Raw genomic sequence first — 27,317 nt, 5'->3', positions numbered from 1 at the left:
ATGTTTGTACCAATGTTTGTTGTCACTAACATTGTACCATTGATGTTATCATCAGAAGAAAAGAACAGTTTGTTTAATATTCTTCTAATTAATCACAGTCCTCACTATCTCCCTTTCTTTATTTTAGACCCTTTGATTTTACTTTCTTCCATAGTCTTTACCATTCCAAGCACATAATTTATACAAGCATGACTGAAGTGGTAAAAATAGGTTCCTGAAAAGACTTCAAAACCCAAAAGTAAACAACACTTCTCCTTTTCTGCTGTACTTTGCAGTTTCAGTAGAAGACTTTCCCCAAAAGCATTCATCCCTTCTGAAAAATGGTTAAGAAAAATACAAATTTCTATGTGATGTTGTACAGTGACCGCTTCTTTATGTATGTATCTGAGGTACAAGATAAATCTGTCTAGTTAAATAATTCCTTTAAATTACTTCATGATTTGTTATAAGGCTATTTATTAGTACTTTAACCAAGAATCTCAAACCCAAAGACACATTATTCTACATCAGAATATAGCAAGATGGATATTTGCCTTCTCAGCCCTTCAGCCCTAAACAGGCTAAACTATAAAATCACTGACACAATCTCAGAGCCCTGCATCATAATCAGCCTTTTTAAAGCACGCCTTTGAATTAGGGCAGACAAAAACAGTACTGCAGTGGTCCTGGGATTTGGGAAACAGCATTTTAACAGCATGTTGTCCATATTCTCATGCTGTGACCATATTCATAGTCGTTCCATGTAAATCCCAAGACTGCTGGTGTAGCATCTGTTCACTACCAACAAAGACTTGGATATTATGCAAGAGTTTGTTTTCTATTTATCAGTTGCCCTTTTACAAACAATTCTCCAACAGGAGAATTTTTTATCCGGGTTTTCTCATGTGAACACACAAGCATGCTCATTAAATATATATCTTTATGATATTGTTGGACATCTATCAGTCTAGAGCTACTATCAGGATGAAAAAGGGACTCTTAGGCTTAGATATTATCCATATCCAAAACCATATACATGTTTCCAAAGATGTTAACAAGAAATCATAACCTTGGAACAAACCACATTTTGTGCAGGGTAACTGAATTACTAAAGCTCCTCTTCTTAAAGCAGTAATTATGTGTCAATTCACAATTCAAAATACTTGGATTGAACTTGACATTTACCATCTCAGACCTTGCCCAATAACAAAAAGTGCATATGTCTTGGTTTTATTTACAGGTTCAGATCTCGGTTTCTGCTACTGTCAGACAGATGTGTAGACCTATCAGTAGGGTATTCCCAAAAAACCACCGTAAAAAGAATGGTCCCATAGTGCTACTTGATCTGAGTGCACCATTCGTTCCAAATAATTTAGTTTTATTTGTGTTTGTATGTGCTTACTTCATTAATTAGGCTCATATCATGGGCTGGTTCAGGCAGGATCACAGTCTGCTGGTTGCATTACAAACACTCTAGCTCTCTTCCAAGGTCTCCTCTGAGAAAGAGCCATCTGGAGAAAGCCAATCAATCTCCTTCAAACATGTGACTTGAGCACTGTTGACACAGCAGTGTATGACAGGATCACCTCCAGACAAACTGTATAGGCACAGACAGGACAAGTACGGCTCCATCTTCTTGGGAAAGCCTGACAACTTTCTTTTACTAGACCTGAAATTATTTTTTAATGGAATGAAATGAAATGAAATGAAATGAAATGAAATGAAATGAAATGAAATGAAATGATGAAATGAAAGTGGATGACTAGCCATCCTTTTTTCCTCTTACTATGTAGCAGTAGAAGAAAAAACTTCAGAAGAAAAAAAAAAAATATTTCCATACCCATATACACATGATGCACATAAGGACATACACATACCACTCTGCACTTTTAGAGACAGACATCTTCTCTCCATTATGGTAAATACCAGGATAAAGAAGTAACAATGGATGTAGTGTGAACTGTTTAACTTTCTTTCTCATTCATATAAATTCTGGTCAATGCACACTTCAGCGGGAGAGAGCAAGGAAGCTAAGATAGGTACATTTGTCATGGGCAGCCTGCCCGAATGTTCTCAGACTAGCACTCAATCAGGTTAGACGACCCTGTATGTTCATACTGAAGCCATTGAGAATAATTATTCATGGATTTCAAGTAATCAGATTACCCCATAATCCAATAGTAACATTTAGCATGCTACACGTTATTAAGAAGTCACTGTAAAATTGTTATGCAAATTAGATATTCACAAGGAAGAGTGCAGAGAATAGAATAAGCAGAGAATTGCATGGTGATATGAAGTAGCTGAGCGGTGTCTTGATTATTGTCAATTACATACCAGTCTCATTTTTGAATTGGATTACATTTCTGAAGAGAATAAATTTCCAGTAGCTTCACTGGACGTCATTGAACTAGTGGTAGATGTCATGTACAATCCTTTATAAAAATTACAAAAGCCCATTGCACTTTCATGCTTCACTCTTTTACATGAAAGACACTTACCAGCCATTTTGTGTAGCACTGCAGAGAATACTTATATAGAAGAGATGAAAAATAATGCACTCCAGGACATACATTGAGAGCATGGATAGTTTCAAAACAAAAATATTGCTAGATAATTATTATACAGCTAGTTAGTTTAACGTCATCTCTTAATTTTCACATGGTTCCCCCATCTTGCTCATCCTCTGATATTGCTCAAATAACAATATTTTCCCATATTAAACTGCTAGCATCTTGTATCCTGCCCTTCTGTTCATGTTCCATACTCACTAACAGTGTTTGTGGAGAGATTATGATGTTACATTGTGTGAAATGCATGCAGACAGACATCTAAACTCCAAACGTGAAAAATACGGGGTAAGCTGTTTGCTTGTACTATTGCTATTTTAGCTCAATCACATGTCAAGAAGCAGTCTAAAAATGTAATTTAATTTATAAACTAAATGTGTTCATTGATATTTAACTTCAGGCATCACCTTTTTTTCACTGCCGAAGCATAATAAGAAGGAAGCTATTTCCAAATGTGCCGAGAGCCCTTTGGCAGCTCTGAGGCAGAACAGGTTGCCATAGCAACCACTGCACCACCCTCTATCTGTTTCGAGCAAATGGCGCATCCCAGTGCAGATGCGATATCGGTGGAGCCTTCTTCTGTTAACGCAAAATGCAGCTACACATCTCAGCTGCTATTGTTGCTATGTGGACTGGAAATTAATGTAGAAAAAGAAAAAAAAAATCAACCCACTATCAAATAGGCTTCATTAAAATATTAAAAATAGAGTATATAAGGCAGCAATCTTATGTGCAAGGCACATGTCTGTCATGATGACCTTGAAGTTCACTTTTATATTTTACCCTTGGGTAAAGGAATTTGCAAGGGCATATTCTCTTTAGGTTCAACACCTTCCACTGAAAATGAGATTTGTCTTACCAAAGCAGCAGCAAATCAAATTCATTGTTTCATCAGAGCTTCTTGTGCGCATTTACAAGATTATTGATTTGGAAATCTAACATTTGCAAAATGCAAAACTAGACAAGTAGGCTTAGAAAAGGCTTTACACATAAGTTGATCTCCCCTGTCTTACACAGGCTAATAATATGCAGCCACATAACTGTGAACTAGTTTGGAAAAATGAGAAATGTCTGTGGTCATTAATAATGCCATTACTTGATATTAAGAAACTACAGTCTTTCTAACCTGAGCAGGCTTCTACAGGTATTAGTAGTCATTTTAGAATTTCTGTGGTACAAAGGTGGATGCCATCTCTTCCCCTTTTTCAGTCCGTTATTTCTGAAAATCAGCATCTAGAAAGAGATAACACCTTTTATTAGACCAAATGATAGAGTCAGAAAAAGGGAAAGATCAAGCTGTAGGGCACACGAGCCCTTTCTCAAGCCTAACATGAGCCGAGCATCCACTGGAAGGAATTACTTTGGCTGCAATCTAGCTAAGGGGAAAAAAATCATTCCAGGACTCTATATTTTCAGGAGATTAATTTTTTTACTAGTATGTATAATAGTACAAGATAAGTGAAATCCTGGTCTAAAGCACAGGGGGTTTTGACAGTTCACTGGAAATTCCTTCCTTTCTTATATGCTTCAAATTCCACACTTTTTTGCATGCTATTTATAGCTCAAACATGCTGGAAGTAGCACCCAGTTTTAGAATAAGTATGCACGTAGGCACTCTTTCCCTCTCTGTCTCCTTAGTTTCTTACTATTATTCTTAATGTTTCCTAGATTATTTAATATAATTAATCAATGATATCTAGAACAATTACTATCCACTTTGTTTAATGTTTGCTCTGTCTTTATCAGGCCTAAAAAAGAAACTGAGAGCTTTATCATTCTGCGCTTTTCAAACTATGTCATTTCTCCTGTCTTACAACCTTGGCTAACGTAGCTATATAATGCCGCTATTAATTTTAGTATGTTCTTCATAGTTACTAAACATGCTCAGTGTAAAAAATAATCCATTTTTCAATCAAAAAGGGAGAGTATGATCCCACTATTTACACCTTGCTAACATTTAATTTAAAGAGAAAAGGAAAAAAAATAATCATTCAGACATATACAAACAGATACATATTATTTTTGTTGCTGTGCCTCATTTCAGATCCTTCTTCCATGATTTTCAATATAATATTACAGAGCATTTTTGAAATTCAAACAATATTTTCTGTTCAGTCAGGATCATGAAGACATTACAAAGCACTATAACATGCAAAATAATGCTGTTTATACACACAAAATTGAGTATATTTTGGTAAATCTTTTTTAATTAGTACATTCAATAGGACAATTCTTATCAAACAGAGCTGAATACACATTACCAGTAGCTTTTTAGATGGCAGAATTAACTAGACAGGTGCAATATTATCTGTTCCATATTAGATACAAACTCTGTTACTTATTTCTAGCTTGCATGTTTCTGAGGACATTTGAGAGAGAGAAAATCAGGGGGTCAAAATTTAAGTGGCAGTATTTAACAACATTAGGATCAGTAAAGCTAGTAACTAAGAGAGTTTACAGAGGCTAAATACTGTCATCCAGACAGTTAAACTATTGAAAATACTGTACTTTATACAGTGCATGAATTATAAATAACTATGTCTTCAGGAAGATTTCATGCCTGTGTACTAAACTGAAATTAAAACAATTAAATTAAAATATGGTCTACCTAATATCCGTATAAGTTAAAGTTAAGAAAGTTCTCCAACCCATACCATTATTTCAAAATACTGGAACCCTGGATGGAAAATAAAAATCATCAGATTAGATACTATTCTGAATTTCTGTCTCTGGAACACCCATAGGATGTCAGCAAAACAGATGATGTTTGGTATAGAGCAGCAAACAACATCAGATATCTCCCTCTTCATTTATTATTATGTATTGGCAACTAAAAAACACATAAAGCTTATCATCCAGATGTGCTGCAAGATTTTCTGTTCAGTTTTAAGCTTCCTTGCCTTAGGCTGACTCATTCTCTAAAATCTTTGTAAAGTCTTGTTAATGTGGTCTCAGAAAGAAAGGAGATCACATTTCAACAATGAAAAAAAAAATCCTATTTTGGCAATTTCAGAACAGACTTTTTCAGTACATTTCTTATAATAACATTAAAAATATATTATACAAAAGTAAATGTTCCCACCTTTTTATTTGGAAAAAATCCAATAAAACAAAATCCCCACAGATACAAAAGAAAAAATGCATTTTGACTGATGTGTAAGATTTTCTCGTTCTATTCTGGTCTGTGCTCCTGTGCAGAGTATACAGCATTTCATTTTTTTTGCATGTGATGTCATGTTGAGAAATTGTTAGAAATTCAGATTTAATTTGGCTGAATTAAGATTTAGAAAGGGCTGTCTGAATTCAGCCATCTAAATTGAATGTGTTAAACTTTTATGAAGGTTTCAAGCTATGAGATCAAACTGATTTTCACAGAATTCAATGCTAGAGAAGTTCTGTTTGTGGCATAATATGGGACAACAGAGCCATGAAAACCTGGGTTGGGACAATAACACTACCCATTAAATAGTTTTCTCTATTTTCTGAAAACCCCATGGCTAAGAATATATAGGCAGCTTCTCTGTGAGTCACGTATGTCTTTCTGCTTAGCTACTGCCATGATCACAGCAGTTTCCAATATAATTTTATGTCTTGTCTACAATTGTCTACTTCTTTCCAGCTTTACAGGCTCAGTATAACTTCACATTTCACTATGTGAGGAACAGGGAGAGAAAGCCCCGAAAAGACACACATTTTCACAGCAAGGCTCTGGCAGAGTCATAACGTGCAACCTGTGGAAAAGCCAAAGATAACTCCAGGACATCTATATCTTTATTATCAAAGCATGTGCCTCAGAACCAATCAAAACTGTAAGGCCAAATTGTACATCTTCCAGCTGCAGAAAGCTGTCTTGGTTTCCCTCTGATCTTTACCCCATTTTATTTGAGCTTTGTTTTCACTGCTCTCTAGTACCTGTTGTAGTTTCCTCTCCCTCTTATTACTTCCAAAATCTTCTTGCTTTTAAGAACAGACACCACTGATCTTATAAAATGAAAAATGGAAGGTTACACTTTTTTTGGCTTAAAAATCAGTTGTCTTGTGTATTTTGCTATGAATGCTAAAAAAAAACCCCATGCATCGGAGGCTGTCAGCTTGTTCATACAAAGCAGAGTTCAATTACTAAGTATGGAGAGTTATTGATATGCGTAGCAAAAACTTTGAGGGAAAAAAAATGAGAGACTAACTAATGAAATAATGTAGGATTGTGTTAGATTATAAAAACGAGGCATCACCTGAGCATAAACTACAGGAATTTAACTTGTATTAATCAAATATTTTGTAAGGGGAGGTTGATTTAACAATCTGAATCTCTTCTACATTTCTGATAAAGGTATTTATCACTCAAACTGCGTTAAGACATGTAACAGTGAGGAAGTGGTCACGGGCTCAAAAAGCTTGTGTATCAGGAAGGAGATAACTAAAATCAGATCGCACTGAGGATTAAGACATTTGGGTGGAAAATGAGGGCTACTGCAGAAAGTGTTTATGACAGGTACAGAAAATACTCTGTCTACATTTCCAGTGGAAAAGCAGGGCATACAAAAGGTATTGAAAGGGAGGATTTATTTACGTCCAAGAATTCAGTAAGAAAAACAGGATTTGCTCGATTTTGGGAAGCATTACAAACCACTTGAATTTATAAGAGTAAATCAGAGAAGATAGTGTTTATCATGCTCTTAACAAAGATATCTCTTACTGGGGTATCCAAGCTATACTGTAATCCTGTGTTAACTGGCACACCCTAGCAGAGAATGCGGTTTATTTCAAGTTTGAGCGAGGAATCTGGCTGCTCTGCATGGAGGAGTGGTACTGTGGTGGGTCTGATCATAAAGATTCAGGAAATATCTGTTAAAAAAAATATTCTTAAGCAGGAGACTTATCAAAATCTATCTTGTTTTGCCTTTACAAATGAACTTTGAAACGAGAGAAAATGTAATACATGACTGCAATTGTCCAAAATGAACACTAAAAAGGAACGATAACCCAGGTGCCTGGACACAAATATGTACTTTTTTTGTTCAAAATCCAGAGGCGTTGCCTGTCACTGCTGTTATAGCAGTGGTAATAACACTCCAGATCATTTCAGGTATACACACATCAATAGTGAAATTAAGGTAAAAAAGAATGACAAAAAAACCCCACACACAGAGGAGGAGAAGATTCTTGTTTACAACTCACAAGTCAAATGCAAACCCTCTAACTCTATACTTCTGTAATTCCCATCTCACTAGTGTTCTCCCTCTCTGTTTGTCGGGGTTTTCTTCCGAATTACAGCATCTATTAGAATCCATCTGACTATGTTTAAATGCCTTTGCCATTAAAAACTGTCTTCTGTCTACTTTTTACTTTTTTTTTTTGTTCTTTGAAAAAAGGGCTCATCAACTTTTGCTACAGTATCGTTTGTACTATTCTTAGACAATAGCTCAGACTTGTTCATTTACAGTATCCCATCCAGACTGAATGCAAATCTCTTCCAAAGAGCATGGGAGAGGTAAGAAAGACAGACAGGCACTGCAGTATGTGACCTGCTCATTTATGTAAAATGGTGGCTAAATATACAACGTTGTGTTCTTCCAGCTCTATTCATGTCCAAAGACATTGCTATTTCCTTGTAAGTTTCCTGTAAGAAAGTTCATGAAGATGAAGATGCAATATGCCACTGTATAATGGTTGACTTGTAGGCCTAAGAAAGAAAAGAGAGAGAAGTCATGAAACAGAAAGTCCTGAGCTACTATGCAAGACAGTTGTAAGCCTGCAAATTCAAATACACTTTTCACTCAGTAGAAGCATTACTGACAGCTCACCCTGAAGCCTGAAGTCCTCAAGATACATAAGGAACTCTGTATTATGAAAAATAAACTGTCTTTTAATAAGTCAGTCTATGGCATATGAGTTGTACAGCATTTAATGCAAATAGTCCCACAAAAATACTAAAACGCAGGACCTGGCAATGTGAAAAATCTGCCTGAAGCATTTGCCTTCTGAAGCAGAGTATTATCATGAAATTCACCCACTGGGCCTGAATTTTCGGATTTCTTGAAAGAGTTTTATTTTCCCATATCTTTTTTTTTTTATATATATATCTATACATAAAAAACATTGCATTAAAACTTCTTACTTCTCAGGGACAGATTCCGTCAGATCCCATGTCTGAAACCAGCTTCAGACCAAAGCATGTGCTTGTGAAAGGGTTGCCTCAGATAAAAAAAACAGAAGGTCTGAGAAGTGGAAATCCTCAGAAACTAGATTGTACAGCACTTTGTGTCCAAGGCATCAGTTACTCCATGGAGAATTGTACTAACATTAAATCAACTTTCAGCTAAGGTTGAAGAAATCCTAGGAGGAAGAGCTCTAAGGAGCTCAGCTAGAACAACAATTTGTTATATCCCCAAATAATTTCTGATTCAGAACTGTAGAGCTCCCAAAAGTTACACACTTTCAGCAAAATGTCAGTCTTATTACAATCCTCGATGCATGTGATTATCTAGGCTATTAGCTGTTTTCTATGACAGAACCTGCAGCTAACAAAGAATGGTTGCATTAAGTTAAGATTTGTTTCCTCTCTTGGAAATAAGAGGGGATTATTTTTAGTCTATCCTTTTCTGAGGAGCTGAGGCTGCTGTTTATTATAGGAGCTCCACAACAGCACTGAATCATCCTATGTTCAGACTGACGTGTCACACAATTCATGGATACTCTAGGGAAACTGTGCACAACTCAGTCCTCTGTAATGTCAACCTGCAATATCCTCTGTGCATTTAAAAAAAAAATACATTCTTTTCCATTTAATTCCATTTTCTAGCGACTAGATCATGTATAAAAGTGAAAACTGTAGTAATAAATAGTAGCTGGGTTTTTTTCTATCCAGATCCTCTAGTCTGATGTTCTACTAAATAAAATTTGGAGAAACAACTTGATCTTTTTAATACTTACTTCTAATAGGTATATGAATTAAACTTTTTAGCACAAGCATGTAACGACAGTTTCACTACTTTAACTCTGTAGAAAAAAATAAAAGAAAAAGCATCTAGAGAGCCTGAAATTCATTAAGAAATATTTAAAACTATAATATTTAATATTTAAAAAATATTTAAGTGTTTTCCCTGTCCATTCTTCTTCAAAACAGAGCTGAGTGTAGCTTAAAAACTCATGAGTTGTTGACTGTCCCTATATGTGATGTTCTTATGAACAAAGTAATGCTGTTACCACAAAAAAAACCCCAAACAACTCATATTAATAATGGCAGTTAAACATGTTTCTTCTATAAATTTGGATATTCTTATCATGAAAATTATTTTTTAATAAACAATAATTACATAAAAGAAAGTGCGTGCGATGTTAATCATTTGCACTAAAATTTTCCAGTTTGTTTTTTCCAAAATTTTCCTAACTATATGTGAGGCAGAAAAACATGGTCCTTGTAAAAAGATCTACAATTTCCGCTCAAAGACAACTTAGTATGAAAAATTTATCATTGCATTTGAAAGCTCAGTTCATAATTCTGTTTTCTTTTAATCTTTTCACAGCAGTCATTATCCATTTGCATACTTGGTGTAACATATAGGTGAAATATATCAAGAAGTAAAAAGCAACATTCTTATGAAATGAAAATGGAACATCAGTAATTTACCAACAATTAAGTTGAAAGCACTCATCTTCCCTGGCACAAGCCTGACAATTCTGATTCAAGTCTTAAAACCAAGTTTTGCAATCAATACAGTGATAGAAGTCAAGATAGAGCAATAGCAGGTCATTCTTTTTCCATATTTTGGCAACACAATTATCTGCTATTAGAAGTTTATAAAGTGTGGTATGGATTCAATAATATCTCTATTTGCAACATGTTACCATATGACAAGCTGCACTCTTACCTCAGGGAAAAAAAAAGCTAAAAGGTATTGACAACTGTTAGTGGTTCAATTACTTCAAATCAAGCATCTCAAATGAAAGCTTTCTGGCATATTCAGGAATTAAAGATATTTTCCAAGTTTGTCTTTTGAAAGGCAGCACTGAGAAGTGGGAAAAAGGCCATTATAAAATGTCCATTAGCTTGTAATATAATTTGTGTTTTGCAGGCTTACTTTTAACAAAGTTCACTATTTTTTATGGCCTGAAATAGTACTTTTCTTTCCCTGGTAAGCATTAAGGCATTTGTTCAGAGGTTGGTGTCCAATAAAGCATGTATTATTGGACACCAAAATCAACTCATTACCAGTACACGTCTACTCGGCATTAGTCCTGCCTTGTGGAAAGACTTGATTACTGGAAACGTTTAAGATTCTTCTGTTTGGAGAGCAGCATGTGCAACAGCAAACAATTCTTCGGTATCCAGATCATGTTAACTCACAGTAAGAGCAGAAACTTTCCAGGGACGTTAATTTATTTCTAGCATCAGGTCCCCACACTGCCAAAATTTACCCAATTACATCAACATTTAACGGGCTTTCCTAGGAACTATTGGAAGAACTATTTATATTACAATGGCATAGTGCTGACATTTGAAGGATTTGAAGGATAAAAAGCCTGGCCTTTCTGTTTGCAGTTACAAACAGTAGAACTGGCTATTCTTTAAAGGTGCAGAAGCAAAAGAAAAAACTTTCTTGGACTATCCAGGGACATAAAATTACTAATGTAAGGACATAAAGCAGCACTCCTATAATTTCTTTGAGAAGACTCTATAATATCCATCACCAAAGGTGTTTAAGAATAGATTACACAGATATTTCATCAAGAATGATATAGATATAGCTAATACTTCCTTGAGGAAGCAAAATTTACCAGGTTGTTTCCTCAAGTCCCTTTCAGTCCTATGATTAGTCTCAATATGTTCCAAAGAGATTTAAAAACATGTTCTGTAACTATGGAAAGAAAAATGCGCTATGCATGGTCTTGTAAAAAGTACTCAGTTGTCCAAAAATTTTTATCTATACAGATTTTTTAAGAAAAAAATTACTTAAAGGAAAGTTGAGCTTTATAAAATGATGAAATTATTGTGTGGGAACGCACAAATACTTGCTGAAATTATTAATATTAAAGGTTGTAGTTTGTTTTTCAGGAATCTTGTCAAGGAGAATGGACAAATCACTGTTTTGTTAGCATTTTTTTTGTATGTTTCTGCATATTAAGTAAGTCTTTCACATGTGCCTTGCGCGGCTAAGCATGATCTGCACATGATCTGAACTTCTGCCCTGCAAGCACAGAAATGTTATCACCTCACTTGGAGGAAGGTGCCTTCCTAAGGACTGATGCTGTTTCATTTACACATGCTGTTTGGCAAACATCACTGAATAAAGAAACACAAAATTTGAACACAGAAAAAAAAAAACAGTAAAAATTTTGCACTGTGCAAGTTAACGTAAATTAGAAAAGAAAATCCTACATAGCTCAATTTCAAAAAGACAAAACGCTATCTCAAACGGATGTTTGATTTGACATAAACATTCTACATCGCTTTATTCAGTTTGCTACTGTGATGCTATGTAGCCCTCAATTTTCCTTCAGAATATGATGCTTTGGGGTTGTTTCTGGGGTTTTTTTTTCCCCTTTCTTTCAATCTGTACCCACAGAGGTGGCACTCCGAGGTGGGACAGCATCCCAGGGTTTGTACCCAGAAAGGCAGCATCCCGAGGGGTTGTACTGAAAGAGGTGGCACCCCAAATAGGACAGGCGGCATCCGAGGGCCACGCAGCATCCCGAGGGGCTGTACCAATAAAGTTGGCACCCCAAACAGGACAGGCAGCACCACGGGAGGCGGTATCCCCAGGGACAGGCGGCACACGGAAGGGCTGTACTTAAGGAACTGTCACCCCGAGGAGGGGCTGTACCCCAAGATCTGCCACGCCCGGATGCGGCATCCCGAGGGGCAGGCGGCACACGGAGGGGCCGTACTTAAGGAGGCGTCCCTCAGAGGAGGGGCGGCATCCGAGGGGCTGCACACACCGAGGCGGCACCCGGCCCGCCCCGCCGGTCCCACACAGCCTATGGCGGGGCCGGCAGATCACCCGACACCGGGGAGCGGCCTCCCCCGCGGCTCCTGCGCCGGCAGCGCCTCCGCCGAGCTGCGGCAGTCCCTCTGCCGGCAGGTTCCCTGCCGCGGGGCCGTGGCTGCGCCCCGTCTCTCTGCAGTGACGGCTGTGCGCGGGTTGGGCGCTGCGGACCGGCTGGTGAGGGGGGCTGCGGGTGTTGGAGGCAACCCGCACCGCAGCCCGCAATAAAAAAGGCTGGAAACTTAAAAGACGTTTCTGTTAATTAAAGGAATAACGTTCTTGACCGGCCTACTAGTGGGAGTCATACGGGAAAGAAACTCAAACAAAATTCACAACAAAATCTCTTAAGTTTCTTCAGCTTTTTCGTGTGGTGTGGCTGTGTACAGCAGCAGAGACCTAAAATCAAGGGTGTAGGCGGTCCCTTCCAGTCCTACAGTGCTAAAACAAATGCAGCAGGCAAAAATTGGACTTTTCTGATACATGGAATGTTTATGCAGCATCTACAGAAACTTTTTTGTTTGTCCTTTTGTACGTGATGAATCAATTAGATTAGGGTTATAGAATGTTATTTTTAATTCACAGAATTACAGAATGGTTTGGGTCGAAGTGAACTTAAAGATCATCTAGTTCAGCCCCCCCTGCCATGGGCAGGGACACCTCCCACTGGATCAGGCTGCTCAAAGCCCCATCCAACCTGGCCTTGAATACCTCCAGGGATGGTGCATCCATGACTTCTCTGGGCAACCTGTGCTACTGTTTCACCACCCTCACGGTAAAATTTCTTTGTAATGCCTAATCTAAATCTCCCCTTTCAGTTTAGAAGCATTACCCCATGTCCTATCACTACACTACCCGATGAAGAGCCCCTCCCCAGCCTTCCTGTAACCCTTTAAGTACCGGAAAACTGCTCTAAGGTCTCCCTTACGTCTTCTCTAGGCTGAAGAAGCCCAACTGTGTCAGCCTGTCCTGTGGGAGGGGCTCCAGCCCTCTGATCATGTCCATAGCTTTCCTCTGGGCTCGTTAGAACTAAGACTTAATAAGAAAATAGCAATTTATCTTGAAAAAGGAAGAAAAAATATGACATGCATGGTAGCCAGCAAGAAAGAATGCAACAGGGAACAGGAAAGACAAATTCTGCAATTTTATTCACTGGAATTGCGTACAAAATAGGTTTCTAAAGTGCATTTTATTGCATAGTAGTATATAATTTTGTTAACAGTAAAAATATAGGACCTGCTATCTATTTGTTGAGAAGCTGTTGCAACACAGTTCAGTTGCTAAGCAGTCCTCGAGAAAAACTGATTTATTGAAATGCCCAATGGCTGTTAAAGTAGAGATGAAAGGCTGAAGGTGCACACAGATGCATGTGCGTGCACACACACACACAAACACGCACGCGCACACACACAGTGTTTATCTTAATATGCACCTGGGAAAGTAAGTTTCCCCAGAGGGAAATAAAATCAAGCTTCCAGCCTTACTTAAAACATGAGATACAATTTACTGGTGGGAAAACAGAGTCTGGAGAAGAAGGGAGCACTGCTGATGAGCTAGGTAGTTATGGTTACATCAGTATACTCACATACTCCAGATAAGTGGAGTTCCCTGAACAATCAGCTCCAGCAGAAAAATGGTGGTACATAGACCAGACTGAAAAAAAAAAATTAAAAAAAAAATCTGATGTGCAATACTTTCACTGGGAAGAAAACCATGCAAGATTTCCTGCTGACTGTCACAGCCCAAACCTAAGTTTGCAGTAACAGGAAACAAACAATACTTGTATTGCCTCTAGGGCATCTTGTTCCATACCAGAGAACTGTATTTCTTTTATTACAAAGAATGTTCATTAATACTGTGTAGCAAGCAAAGCCATCAAAGATTTAAGACACATAATGTCTGGCAAGCCAAAAAATTTTGACTGTACAGTGCACTATTTTAATTTTTAAAATACCATATGCTAGAGAACTTCCAAGTTTTGAGACCTTTCACATTCAGGAGCACCGAAACTTAGCACATTGCAAAGCCTCTATATTTAACATAGTGCAGTTATGAGAAACTTAATTAACACAGTTTTGAACTTTTGGTTTATAGGTATAAAGAAAATTACTTAGAAGATTCTGTGGTTCAGCATGAATATCAAACACATTCCTCCGCTGAGTTATTACACTTTGGTCTTCTAAGCACTAAGCACTAGCTAAAACAGGAAATTATTATTAGAATTAATAACTTTAAGTGCATTTTGTCTACATTGGCAATAAAAATGGACTTCTTTAAAGAATGGTTTGAAGAAATCTGGCTTCAGTCTTTCATTGTTCTTTTTGGCAGGGCAGAAAGGTAAAAAGAATGCAGAACAGCATTTCTTTGCTCTTACGTGAATTTCAGACATGAGTCACCTGTCTTCTGCCACTGTCACCTTCTTCAACTCTGTCAGTGTTTGGGTTTTGGTAGGGTGAGGGTTCTGGAGGGGAGGGTGGAGTGAGGACATGAAAGCACGGAGGAGGACATAGACACCGGTACAAAAATTGGAACTCCAGTGGCAATGTTTTACCATGCAGATCACATTAAGTGTGTTTTTCCTTTGGGTTTTAATGTATACTTACCTACATAGAAGCTTTATATGGTAGATAGCAAGTGTTGAGATTAACAGGAAGCACATAAATATTGAGATGTGGGAGTATTTTGGCAGAGGACTACAGTGGAAGTTTTTCAGTGATGAAGTAATAATTTTATTCAAGAGTACCAGAAGGGCAAGAGGATTTCCACTGGCTAGACATTTTTTTATAAAGTTTCTGAATTTTGAGCCACTTCTGAAACTGTTAGGCAGTGCCTGCCCACACGGTCATTCCATCTTGGCCTCATTTACAAGCAGAACTCCTTGCTAAGGGCGTTTTTGGCTATCCACTAGAAGAAAACATAGTCTGTTATTTCTCAGTGGGTTAGACAGTAAAGATTAAGAGGAAAGCATGAAATATAGATCTGGCAAGTTCAGTTATTAATTTAATGCGGAGTGCAACTGGGAGAAAAATAAAGCCTAGAGTTATAAAGTAGTCGCCTGATGTGCTTCCTGCATCTTCACTTACTTAGCACAGAGTTAAGAGTGACACCCTGGATTTCCAAGAGCAGAGATACAGACAGATGCTTCTGAGGAATTAAATGAAAACATTTCTATATATTGTTAAGCAGTTGCTATATATAATTATTTTGACCATGCACTTTCATAACTCATTTAGAATTATTGGGTTCAATTTCTCCTATTTTTTGCTCATATGGCAAATCAAGCCAAGTTACTAAAAAAACTTTCAGGCAAAATATTAAATCCAAAGCAAGCAAACAAACAAAGCAAGATAATTTTAATCCTGCGGTGCTGACTTGCTAAAAAAAAATGCAGAAACCCACTAGGAATGGGGAAACAGTCCATAGTACACTTAAGAATATGTCCAGAATCTCAAATGGACCCAACTACTTTTCTTTCTGAAAACTTGATTCTCATAGTTCTCATTTATTTCAATTGACCTGAAGAAGATCCTCTACATGATTGTTTTTAATAAAGTTCAACCTAACTAAATGAAAGATAAACCATGGCCCAGAGCAGCAGAATTTATTAACATTTTTTTCAGCAACTTATCCATTGAGCTTTGTGGAGACCATCAGATTTCAGGGTAGCTGTTCATTTCAGGAGCTACTGTGAATATATTACACATAAAGCTGTACACTAAACAAAGGAATACCACAGAAAGCCCCTTAACTGATGAAACATCAGAGAGATGTGTTAATTTGGGCTGATAAGCCTTCTAGATTCTTGTACATACTGAGATTCGCGCAAGCCTTAAAGTCAGTTTCCCTTCACTTGTGCAGATTACTCCTGTATAATGATTTGGTTTACTTTTTGTGTACAAGAACCTTTGAAAGAACTGAAGTGTAAACCTCTTCTGCTGATCATGCTGAATCTATCAACATTCCAGCCATGTTAGACCTATCAACATTCCAGCCACTTTTTTTCCAAAAGAAAATCGCAGAGATAATTAATAATCAGGGATGAGGTTTTTCCGTTTTTCCATTTTACCATTTTACCATTTTTCCTCTTTCTAGATATGGCCTCACTATTGCAAGATGCTTAAGCATGTGAACACTTCTGCTTGTGAGAACAATTGCACAGCTCTAGGCTAAAAGTGTATTAGCTTACAATAGCTCTGTGAGTCTTGGAAGTTATTACCCATTTGAAAAAAACTCCCCCTCCTTCCTAAAGAGGCTAAAGGAATGAAGAGGGGCTGTTGCGTAGCACTGATTGCACGTAATGAGGACAGAGCCTTTGGACTTTATATTGCTTCCTATTTTATCATTCTATGCTTTTCCACTAATGAAGCCATTAAGAGCGCCTCAGTTTAGATTTAAGCATAAGCATCCTGGATTGAAATGCTATTCACATGCACAAGCTTGAATTTCAAGCATATGAGCAGATAGGTAGCATCAGGAAAAAGTTTTGAGCTCCAGGCCAAGTTCTGTGAAACAGAGGACCAATAGGTCAAAGTAAAGGCACGTAGACTTTTCACAGAGCAACAGCAGCATCAGTGTAACTATATTTCTTAAGTATGCCATACAATTTTGACAGCTGGCACATTTTAAAGTCCTGAAGTAAATAATTTCTCAATTTTTGTTTATAAGAAGAAAAGCAAGGTTTTCAATTTCATCTCTTTAAAGGAAACGGTGTAAACATGGAATAGACAAGGACAAATCACTACAAAGTAACTGAGAAGTTAACTAGTCCTTTCATCTGAGCTACAGGTATAACAGACTCTTTGAGGTACTCTAACTGATTTTGACCTGCAAGTTTCCCATTATACACTAATCCAATAACAGCCACATTGACTTCTACTGTTGTTTGGCTTCTCTTCAAGGTAAGGTGCAAGCTGCATTTTTTTTCAGTCAAAAACTGTTCTATGTCTGGATGATAGGGTAGAGTGTGCTTTCAGCAAGTTCCCTGTGACACACAACTGAGAGGATTGGCTGACACTCTAGTGTCATCCCTCCAATACTAGGAAAAAGTAGTAATTGCTAGTATTGGGCTATGGGCATTAGCGCCATTTTTGTGTTTGTCAGATCATCTAAGAACACAAATCTGATCAATATCAGATGTGAAGAAACTTACAGTTCTTATGAAAAAGAGTACATTGTGCAGAGGCTATGTTGATTCTGGAAGGATAGCCAATACTAGATTTGGTATAAATTTAGTGATGTAAACAGACATTAAGTCAGTCATTCAACTTGCCAGTGCAAATTTTAACCAGCAAGATGAATTTATACATACTAGAGTGGTCATTTGTCATATGGCCATACCATTTTTCTTACAGACAGCTGTCATAAGAAAATGCTGACTTTGCCTACAGCTAAATCCTGCATTGGACATAGGTTTTAGAGGCAGTCTGCAAGATCACGTTCTTGCTCTCACTTATCTGAATACTTTCACAATAAGACCAAAGCCAAGGACATTGCCAGCCTTTGTTCCATGTTACCTTGCCCACTCCCTATTTTAAAATAAAAACATTGAAATCCAGTTCCAAGTACTGAAATCGTGTAAACAGTGCTTGTGATAGCCTGTGAATTCTGACGCTCGTATACTACATGGAAGCCACAAACCATATAAATGTAACTTATTTGCAGCTTTCCCCCGAAGGCCTCAAAACCATAAGGTTTATACGGAGAGTTTCTCACAAATATGTGTACAGGTGTATGTATGCCCAACATTTGAGGTCATTATTTTTTTTATTCTTTCTCCCAAAGGCTCAAACACTGAGTGATAGTGTCTTTCATAATAAGAGACTCCATTTATAGTTACTGGTCTGTTGTAAAGAGTTGGAAAGAAATGCCATATCTTCAGTATTATACTGACTCAGGATGGGTTTTGTCAGCAACAGCAGTAGACTTACAGAGACCATTCCCTTTCCATCCCTCTTAAGTTCTTTCCTATAAAGTTTCTTAATCTACTTGTTGTATGAAATATTCATCATAATTTCAGTCTCAAACACTGGCTTTCTCTTTCCAGACCATTCAAGAATAGGGGCACATGCTTAGTATGTTTATTTTGATCGGGAGTACACCCAGCTTGTCTGCTTTCGAAACATTCATCGCTTGGGGTGTGTTAGCATCTGGTGTCTTTGTGTTGAAGTAGGTGATGGCAAAACTCTGTATCTATGTTTGTACAGTTCCCTGTACTTAGAATCTTATTATTTTCACAATATCAGTTCTTACTAGCCCATCAGAAGATATATCTAAACCCCAAACATTAACCTCTGATTCAGATTTCTATCTGATTTTTCAAGGCACTAGGCTGCTCGTGAAAGAAGAATGCATCCAACCAAAACAGTGAATTTTCTCCCCCTCCCAGGATTCAAGACTGCTCAAGAAAATTCCTCTTCAGGCAAGAATATTTCTAACCTTCAAGTTCACAGGAGAAAATAGCAATAGAAACTTGGAGAACATAGAAACTTGGAAAAGAAATAGAAGCTAATTGAAAATTAACTTCCTCTTGTCATTTGTTTAGGCAATCAGGCAAAAAAATCCTATTGAACTGAGCAAATGGATTTGTGACTTCAGCCACATCTCTGAATGATGGGTATCTGCTTGTCTTTGGATGAATACAAATCAAAGAGAGATGAGGACTTTCTTTTGAGACACAAAATGGTGTTTACTTTGGGAGGTTATGACATTAGAATAGAATTTGTTGTTAATTTTCTTTCATTATTCTTTTATATACTTTAATATGACTTTTTTTCTAGACAAAATGTAATAAATAGTGCTCTTGATTAAAAAGTATTCTTTGCTATTTTTAATATTTAAAATTACGTGGGAATTTTTACAGGGGGAATTTCTGTTTATTAAGATTTTTTATTAAAATATATTTTAAAAGTATTGCTTTTGAAATATTTTTTTATTGGAGAATATTAGAAAAGAACATTTTTTAACTGCTTTGCAAAGGACAAGAGTAGATGTATCTGCCGAGCCTTGGGCTTCACATCTGTAATACTCATTTCATAGCGGTACCAAATGAGCAGAGAACATAAGGAAGTTGTGTTCCTAAGTAGGAGAAATACAAAGCCCCCCAAAGTGGTCTGACCCCTCCCAGTCCGCCGGGCACACACAGCAGGAGAAAAGAGACTGCGCACATTCCCCCTCACTATATCTCCATTCCAAAGGCAGAGTTACACTATCAGATAAGAGACAATGCATCAACCACCAATAAATCAGAAGTGCTGCATGAGTTGGGGAGGGAAGCTGGTGGAGGAAGAAATAACCAAACACGAATGGAAGCAGATAATGACTTCGCAAAGGAAACTTTTGAGTGCTCCTGGACTCTTTCTCATACTATAAGTTTGCCATTTGACGAGCTCAGTGCCTCACCACGTTCTTATTTGTAAGATCAACAACAAAAAAAAAGAGAAGAAATTTGTATTATTAATGCTTAGTACCCCTCAAGAGTGCATGAAAGAGTGTATTTCATAGCTGTAACAAGGTGGGATCTGCAGGCCTCTGGGAACTCTAATCCTAACCAGTGGCTGGAACTGGATGCTGCTGTTGGGATACGTTGCTGTAAAACCAGTCACTGTTAGTATTTGAATCCTCACCTGTGTGTTTTGGATGTTAGAGAGGGCTCAGTTTTAAGGTAGCTGTAAACATTGTGAAGAACCATAAATTAAACTAATCTTGCAAATATTGCAGACTTAATCTCTAGACACTTTTCAGTAAATTTGCCTTTATAGTTATATTTGTAGTAGGGGTCTCATGGTAACTGGTTGATGTTTCCTCCATGTGCCACAATGCTGTCTGTTAAGGTTAAAGCCTTAATTAGCAGCTTATTCAGGTTTATTCTTAATCAATATCAAATTTCTACCAACCTTTTGTAGAGGATCTGTTACAAATAGCATTTACAATATTTAAAGCACCTTCTGTGTAAAAATTAGAAAAAAATCCTAAAAAGTCACAGGTTGTGCCACCAAAACTGATGGTCTGATCACTGTCAGTGTATCACTCTGAACTATGCAAAATTTTGAGCTTTCTGCTCTTCCATTAGAAATCATCTCTTTTAGAGCAACACTGGACTGTTCACTGGAGGTCAGACATTCTCTGAAAAACAGTTTTGCAGAAGTCAATGGGACTATTCAGACCTCCCAATCCTTTTTCAGGAAAATATATAAAGGAAGAAAACAGACCTAAGTACCCTCATTCCCTGTTGTTTACTACCACTGTACAACCCTGCTCTACCTGTGGGCCATAGGGAGGGGAAGAAACTACTGCTGTGACTCCATATGAAGGGCAGAACCACTTCTGAGAAGGAAAGAGAATGGACGAGAGTTTAACCGACAGTCCCTGAACAGGCAAAGATTAGTTAGGTGAGGCAGCAGTGACAGAAAAATACTAAGATAACACCCAGTACAACAGCAAGCTGAGGTTTAGACACAGATTTCTGGTCTTCAAATTTGTACACCTTCCTCAGTTATTTTCTCTGAAATATCTTTTACATCTCTCCTTTAGTTCAATGTCTGAAATAAAAAAAAAGAATAAAAAAAGAAATTTTATACTTGGCAACTGCCTTACTAGTCAACTCTCAACTATAAAGCACACAACAAAACATCTTCTCCAGAATTTTAAGCAACTGCTAGGGCTTGGGAATGAGGGATGAGGCATAACCAGGGAACAGAGTTGATGGATAAACATTAAATTAGTAAAAATTACAGTGAACATTTGCAAATTTTAATACATGCATCCCAAGAGAAACAAGCAGAACAGCTGCTTAATTGAAAATAAAATTAATGAAAAATAATTCCCTTTTTCCCAAAAGCACAAGACCCTAGTGTTGGCATTGTTAGCATGTTATTATGAATCATTATTTTGATAAAAAGCAGAGCTGAAATGGATTTTTTTTGTTTATTGTAAACCACTTTATCACATTAGTTTAACACATTAGGTGTGTCATTATTTATCTTGTTCTACAATAAGCAAGCTCCATATATTTTCAGGCTTCAGTGAGTTTTGCTGGCATGCTGTATCAAGAGGATATTTCAAAAAATCATTCTGGCTTTCCTCCATTTCTAAAATGCTCTTCACGAATCATTTTTTATGTTCACAGTTAAGTCAGGCTTCATGGATATTTGGAACATTTTAAGGGCAAATCCTGTTAAGGGCAGACTAACTACATAGCAACAGTAAAGGAACACAAATCAGATGCAATCAAATAAAGCTGGCTAACAAATTACTGCCTGTCAGGTAGCCACAGTAGCATTCAGCTTACTGCCTTTTGCCAGATTTTTTTGCAAAGTAAGACATGTTAATGCAAACTCTTTCACTGAAGCATTCTCCCTCTCATTTGCAGAAGACTGAGTTCACAGATGCGAACAGGTAGTGTTATTTTAGCCATGGGGAAGCAAAATCTCAAAACTTTTGTCACTCTATCATGGTCAGTCTTGTGCTGACATGCAAAGGCGATGTTTTCCAAACTATTTCCATCTCCTTTCCCAAACACATAGTGACATGTAGCTCACCTGTGTCCTCTTCCCCAGCCACTCGCATGATTATTGTGTTCCAATTCTGCCTGCAGAAATGATACATACAGTCACATTTGCACTTTATTTTCATTGCTTTCCTTTCTCAGGAGGTAGAGGTACCCTATAATTTTGGGAAATAGTTTGGGTTTGCCTGCATCACACGATGAACCAAACTGCTGAGACTTTGTGCTAGTACCAAGTGAACTAACGTTGCGGATAGAAGCAGTATTTCAGCACTGGCATAGCACGCAAGGCACTTAACCTTGTTGAAAAGACGGGGCTTGCGTTAGCCTATCAGTTTGCAAATAAGCTCTTCACATACTGTATTGCTTTGGCACCATGATGTTCAACCAAACCATATAGATGTTCTAGCTTTCTACAATCTACCACAGCTATGAATAGTGCTGAACAGGTATGTCCTGTGTGTTAATGGTCTAAGGAGTGTGTCCAGACATACCAAATACATACCTTCTGGGGCAATTTATTCTGTATTTGCAAAAATTAATAGATATGTACTTGGCTGGAAGGTCTTTCAGAGCAGCTAATAATTTTATCCTTACAGCCTTTCAGGAAACATCTAGATGAGTGCAGTGTATTATCTCTCTGAAGAAAGAAGCTAAACAAGAGACTGTTTCATTAACACTAATTAATTCCAATGAATGAGCTGTTAGATTTTCTGTAGGATTAGTTTGTAGCACTTAAACAACAGAGGAGCTGGTAGTAGTCTCAAAACGAGGAAAAGGAAAACAAGCAGTGCCAGTATGCATCATACTAGCTGCACAGCTTATGAGTTGTATGTTGTAGGGCTAATGTTCTTCCATAAAATTCGAAAAATAATCACAGGTGTCATCAAGACAACCCTGAGCACTTATAGGTAGGACTGCAAAATTAGAGCATCTCACTTTGTGTCCTTGCCCCTCTGTTTACTGGCTATAATCACCATCTGCAACATGACATATCAAAAGGAAGACTAGAGTCGTATCCCAGCTATTGGCTCACAATCTGTTCTGCTTTTGTCTTTTTAGGGCTAGTTTCCAGGTGTCCTTACCATACGAGAGAGGCTGCAAAATGAGCCCTTTTTCTTACTGCAACATCTGTTTGTCAGGCAGCCAGTATCTGAATTCAATATTTCCTGAAGAACGATGCTTTTGGGCTTATCGACAAGTCTGCAGGTGCTGCTTTTTCTCAAGAAATGTGCCTGGCCAGATGAGGCTGAAAGCCAGCTCTCCTTGTTTCCCATTGCTTATCAACCAATTTTAAACATCAGCCTCTGCATTCAATACAAATGTTTTCTTGTTAAATGAAACAGGAGGATAGAGAGGATAGTGCACAGGGAGGTAGAGCATTTTAACCATGAAGTACATCCTGAGGCACCAGCACGCAGCTCTGTGACCATGTGCCATCTGACCTCTAGTGCAATGACCTGGGATGCAAGCCCAAATTCACACAGCCCAAGCAGCCAGAACATGGAGAACATAAGCTGCAGGAACACAGAGGAAGTATCAGCAATATTTCCAACCTTTGACATTACTACCTTTTTCTCAAAGCATTTTCATATACTGATTCATGTTAGAAGCTGTTTCTTTACTGCTTGCACATAAAATTATCTCTTTCTTGTTGTCACGCTGAGTTCAATGAAGATTTACATGAATTCATCCTGTTGGCCCTGTCTTTTGCACATATTGTCTGATACTAAACCATCTGAGGCACTTCCAGTGTCTGGGACCGACAGGAAAAATTTGCCCCTACTCTGCTTTCACTATTTTTCAGTAAAATCATAAAACAAAAGATTGCCAAAACAAATAGTTGCCTACATAAATACAGTGTAAGTACTATTAGTCTTTCACTCAGTTTCTTGTCATTTTTGCTTTGAAACCAAAGCAGAACATCCATTGTAAGGACTAAAGGCACATCTGGTGTGTATGCAAGGCACATCTGAGGTGTATGGCCACAGTCTTGTAGTGACTCAAAAAGTTTAAGCCTAGGGTACGCTTCTTGATGACAACCTCTAGCAGTTCATTCTAGAAGAAAGCTTTTTCAGGCAAACATGACCAAGCGGGATTATGGATTCAATTAGGTGAAGTGGTTTCTAGAAGAGATGCAAAGAGAAGTGTTAAAACTCCTACCATTTTTTTCTGTTTGTTTGTTTTGTTTTTAAGGGGTTTAGGGCCTTGGCTTGTCAGTGGTGCAGCCTTGGCCATTTGATAGTAAACACATGATGTGGCAAAAAGCATCTACCACAGTATGAGGGAGACCAGACCCTCTAGATGCACTAGTAAAACTTATTCTATATATCACAGAAGTTTTACACTGAGTAGCTGTGGATCTGAGGACTTTGTGCACTTTGTCAAATCTTCTTGCACAAATGCTGGTACCACAGCGCTGTTAACACTCTGGAATATCCAGCCCATTTCTCCAGCCTGCCAAGGTCTTTTTAAATGGCGTTATCACCCTCCAGTGTGTCAGCCACTCCTTCTAGTTTTATATGTTATACAAACTTGAAGAGGGTACAGTCTGTCCCTTCATCCAGGTCATCAATGAAGATATTAAACAGCAGTGACTTCAGTAATGATCTGCATGGTGCACCACTAGTAACTGGCTTCCAGCTGGACTTTGTGCCACTAATCACAATCCTATAAGGCTGAAAGTTCACCCAGGTTCAGTCGAATTCACTCTCCCTTTATCTATCCCATACTTAAGTAGTTTGTCAATGAGGATATTATGGGAATCAGTGTTGAAAACCTTCCTGAAGTCAAGATAAACCATATTCACTGCTTTCTCCTCATCCACTCAGCCAGTCATTTCATTGTAGAAGGCCATCAGTTTGTTCAGATAAGATTTCTCTCTAATGACTACTCCCAGTCACCTTCTTGTCCTTCATATTTTGGAAATGACTTTGAGAATAATTTTCTCCATTGCTTTCCCGGGAACTGAGGTAAAACCTGTCATTCAAATAAACCTTTGAAACTCAATTTGCAAGCACCCTTGCTTCTAACAGATACCTTACTTAGCTTCTTGTTAGAAGCATTTTTAATTAAATAAAATTCAGATATCTTTTTAAGATAATCATTTCACCACACTATTTATCCAATAACTGCTTATAAGCTTCCAATCTATCTACAGTCTAACATGAGTGCCTGTGATTCAAATTTTCTTTCCTACTCTCTGCATGTGATGGATGCATCTGCTCAAGCAATTGAACTCTACTAGTGTTTTCATGAAAGATCAAAATATTTTATTCAAATGCTATTTAACTTTAATACAAGTCTATGATTAATATTTTATGTTAGACTTTTTTGAAAAAAAGATAATGTGGCAGCAGAAAATTATTTTAATGACAACACTGAAGTTTTCATGGAACAGCAAGTGTTTGTACTGAAATCTCAAATTTATTACACTTTTTATACCATATATTTTTATAGGTAGAAAATGCTTTTTCTATCAGGTTTTCCAATGAAAGAGACAATCCACTATCTTGTTTACAATTGTGTTCTTATGGAGTAACTGTAAAAATAAAGATAATTTTTTAGATGGCCTTCTAAATTGTGACCACCTCCACTTAAAAAGTTGCAGTTTACAGAACAGATTGTCTACTCCATTATTCAGAATATCAGAAGCACAGTTAGAGGAAAAAAAAGTTCTGGAAAAACTTAATCTAGGAAAAATTTGAGGGGCCTTCTTGTGTGACCTCACATCAAACTAAGCAAACTATCATCTTAAATGTAATTATGAGAACTAGATTTCTCTGTACTAGTAACTGACTCTGAAGATTAAGATACAGTTTCTTCACTGATAAAAGAAATTAAGTATAACATAATAATAATAACAATCCTGTTAGCTCAAGTGCTTCCAGTCTTTGAATTTGGACCAGAAAAGCATCAGCGAGCTCTTGTCTTGATTTTCAAGGTGTAAGATTGTACTCAGTGTTTTTAAGCATCTCCAAATTAATTTTAGCCAGATTTATAAAGAAAGAATATTAATACTTCCGTAATATTTTATTGTCATATATGCAAGATCTGACACAAAAAAATGAGACTGTACCTGTAACTCTTTTTATTAGACAAATTAAGATACTCTATTGCCATCACCTTCAAAATTACTTCCCTACTGAGATAACACACAACTGCAATATGATGCTGCCAATGTTCAAAGCAATTCCGCAGATCATTTTCTGAAAGGCTGTTGAGGATCCCCATCGTTTTTGTTTTCACAGCTTCTACTGACAATAAATGGGTTACTTTGAGCACCAACTTGATCTTTGATATCTCTTCGTCTTAAGCCTCATTCAACTGAAAAGTTCCCATCGTAGTTGTCTTCAGTTTCACAAGAAAGTTGGTGTTAACTTGCTGTTCACTTTTGCACACTGACATTTTCTAATTGAGGACAAGAAGACCTCTAAATCTGGACTCTTCTCCACTTGCTCTGAGAGAAGCAATTGAGTTGAATCTTGTCTCACTGTGACAGGTTAGAACATGTTCTATAAGCACCTCTTTGTCATTACCCTCCCAATCCTGGTTCCCAAGGTATAGGATTGGCCTTGGCTTTTTTTTTTAATGTCAACCGCTTATATTCAAAGTGAAAAATAACAGAGTGAAAAATGGATGTTATGATCTCATGTTTCTGAAATTCATATACTGTTTCAGAGGTTTATGATTATTATATGTTGTTCTGAAGTAATGCATAATAAATAATAGTGTAAAAAAACTGAAACTCCTGCAATAATCACTGTAATACTTAGTTTCTTGCTGATTACTAATTTCATCTTATTTTTCTAGGCTCCTAGCTGCTTTGGATTTATTTGAATATCACTGAGAGTTAGTGCCCATGACAGATCATGACCTGTTGTGCTGGACATCGATCAATTGCATCACTAGTGTGAATTTGGCTGCTTTCAGTTCTCTTCTGACATGGCATGCAATTCCTTCCCAGGAAAATTAATCTGAAACTACTGTGGGAAGTTGTGTGTGGCCTACAAACCCCTGAAACACTGGAGATTAACTGAATGTTGTTATGAGAATTCAGTCCTTAGGTACAAATAGTTCATGATCCCGATGAAATTATTCAAAGGCGTGAATGGTTACTGATCCAAGGAAGAGGCTGGAGGAAGGATTCAAAACGCATAGGAATGCAGAGTTGAGAGTGGTTGAGGTCATATCCTCTGCTATCGTATAAATTCTATCTTGGTGAAAAAATTAAAAAAACCAAAATTCTACACTTCACATGGTTCTGACCCTATAGTTAGAGGC

This window comes from Cuculus canorus, chromosome 2 (assembly GCF_017976375.1).
Source record: "Cuculus canorus isolate bCucCan1 chromosome 2, bCucCan1.pri, whole genome shotgun sequence".
Lineage (NCBI taxonomy): Eukaryota > Metazoa > Chordata > Aves > Cuculiformes > Cuculidae > Cuculus > Cuculus canorus.
This window is presented reverse-complemented; position numbering follows the sequence as displayed.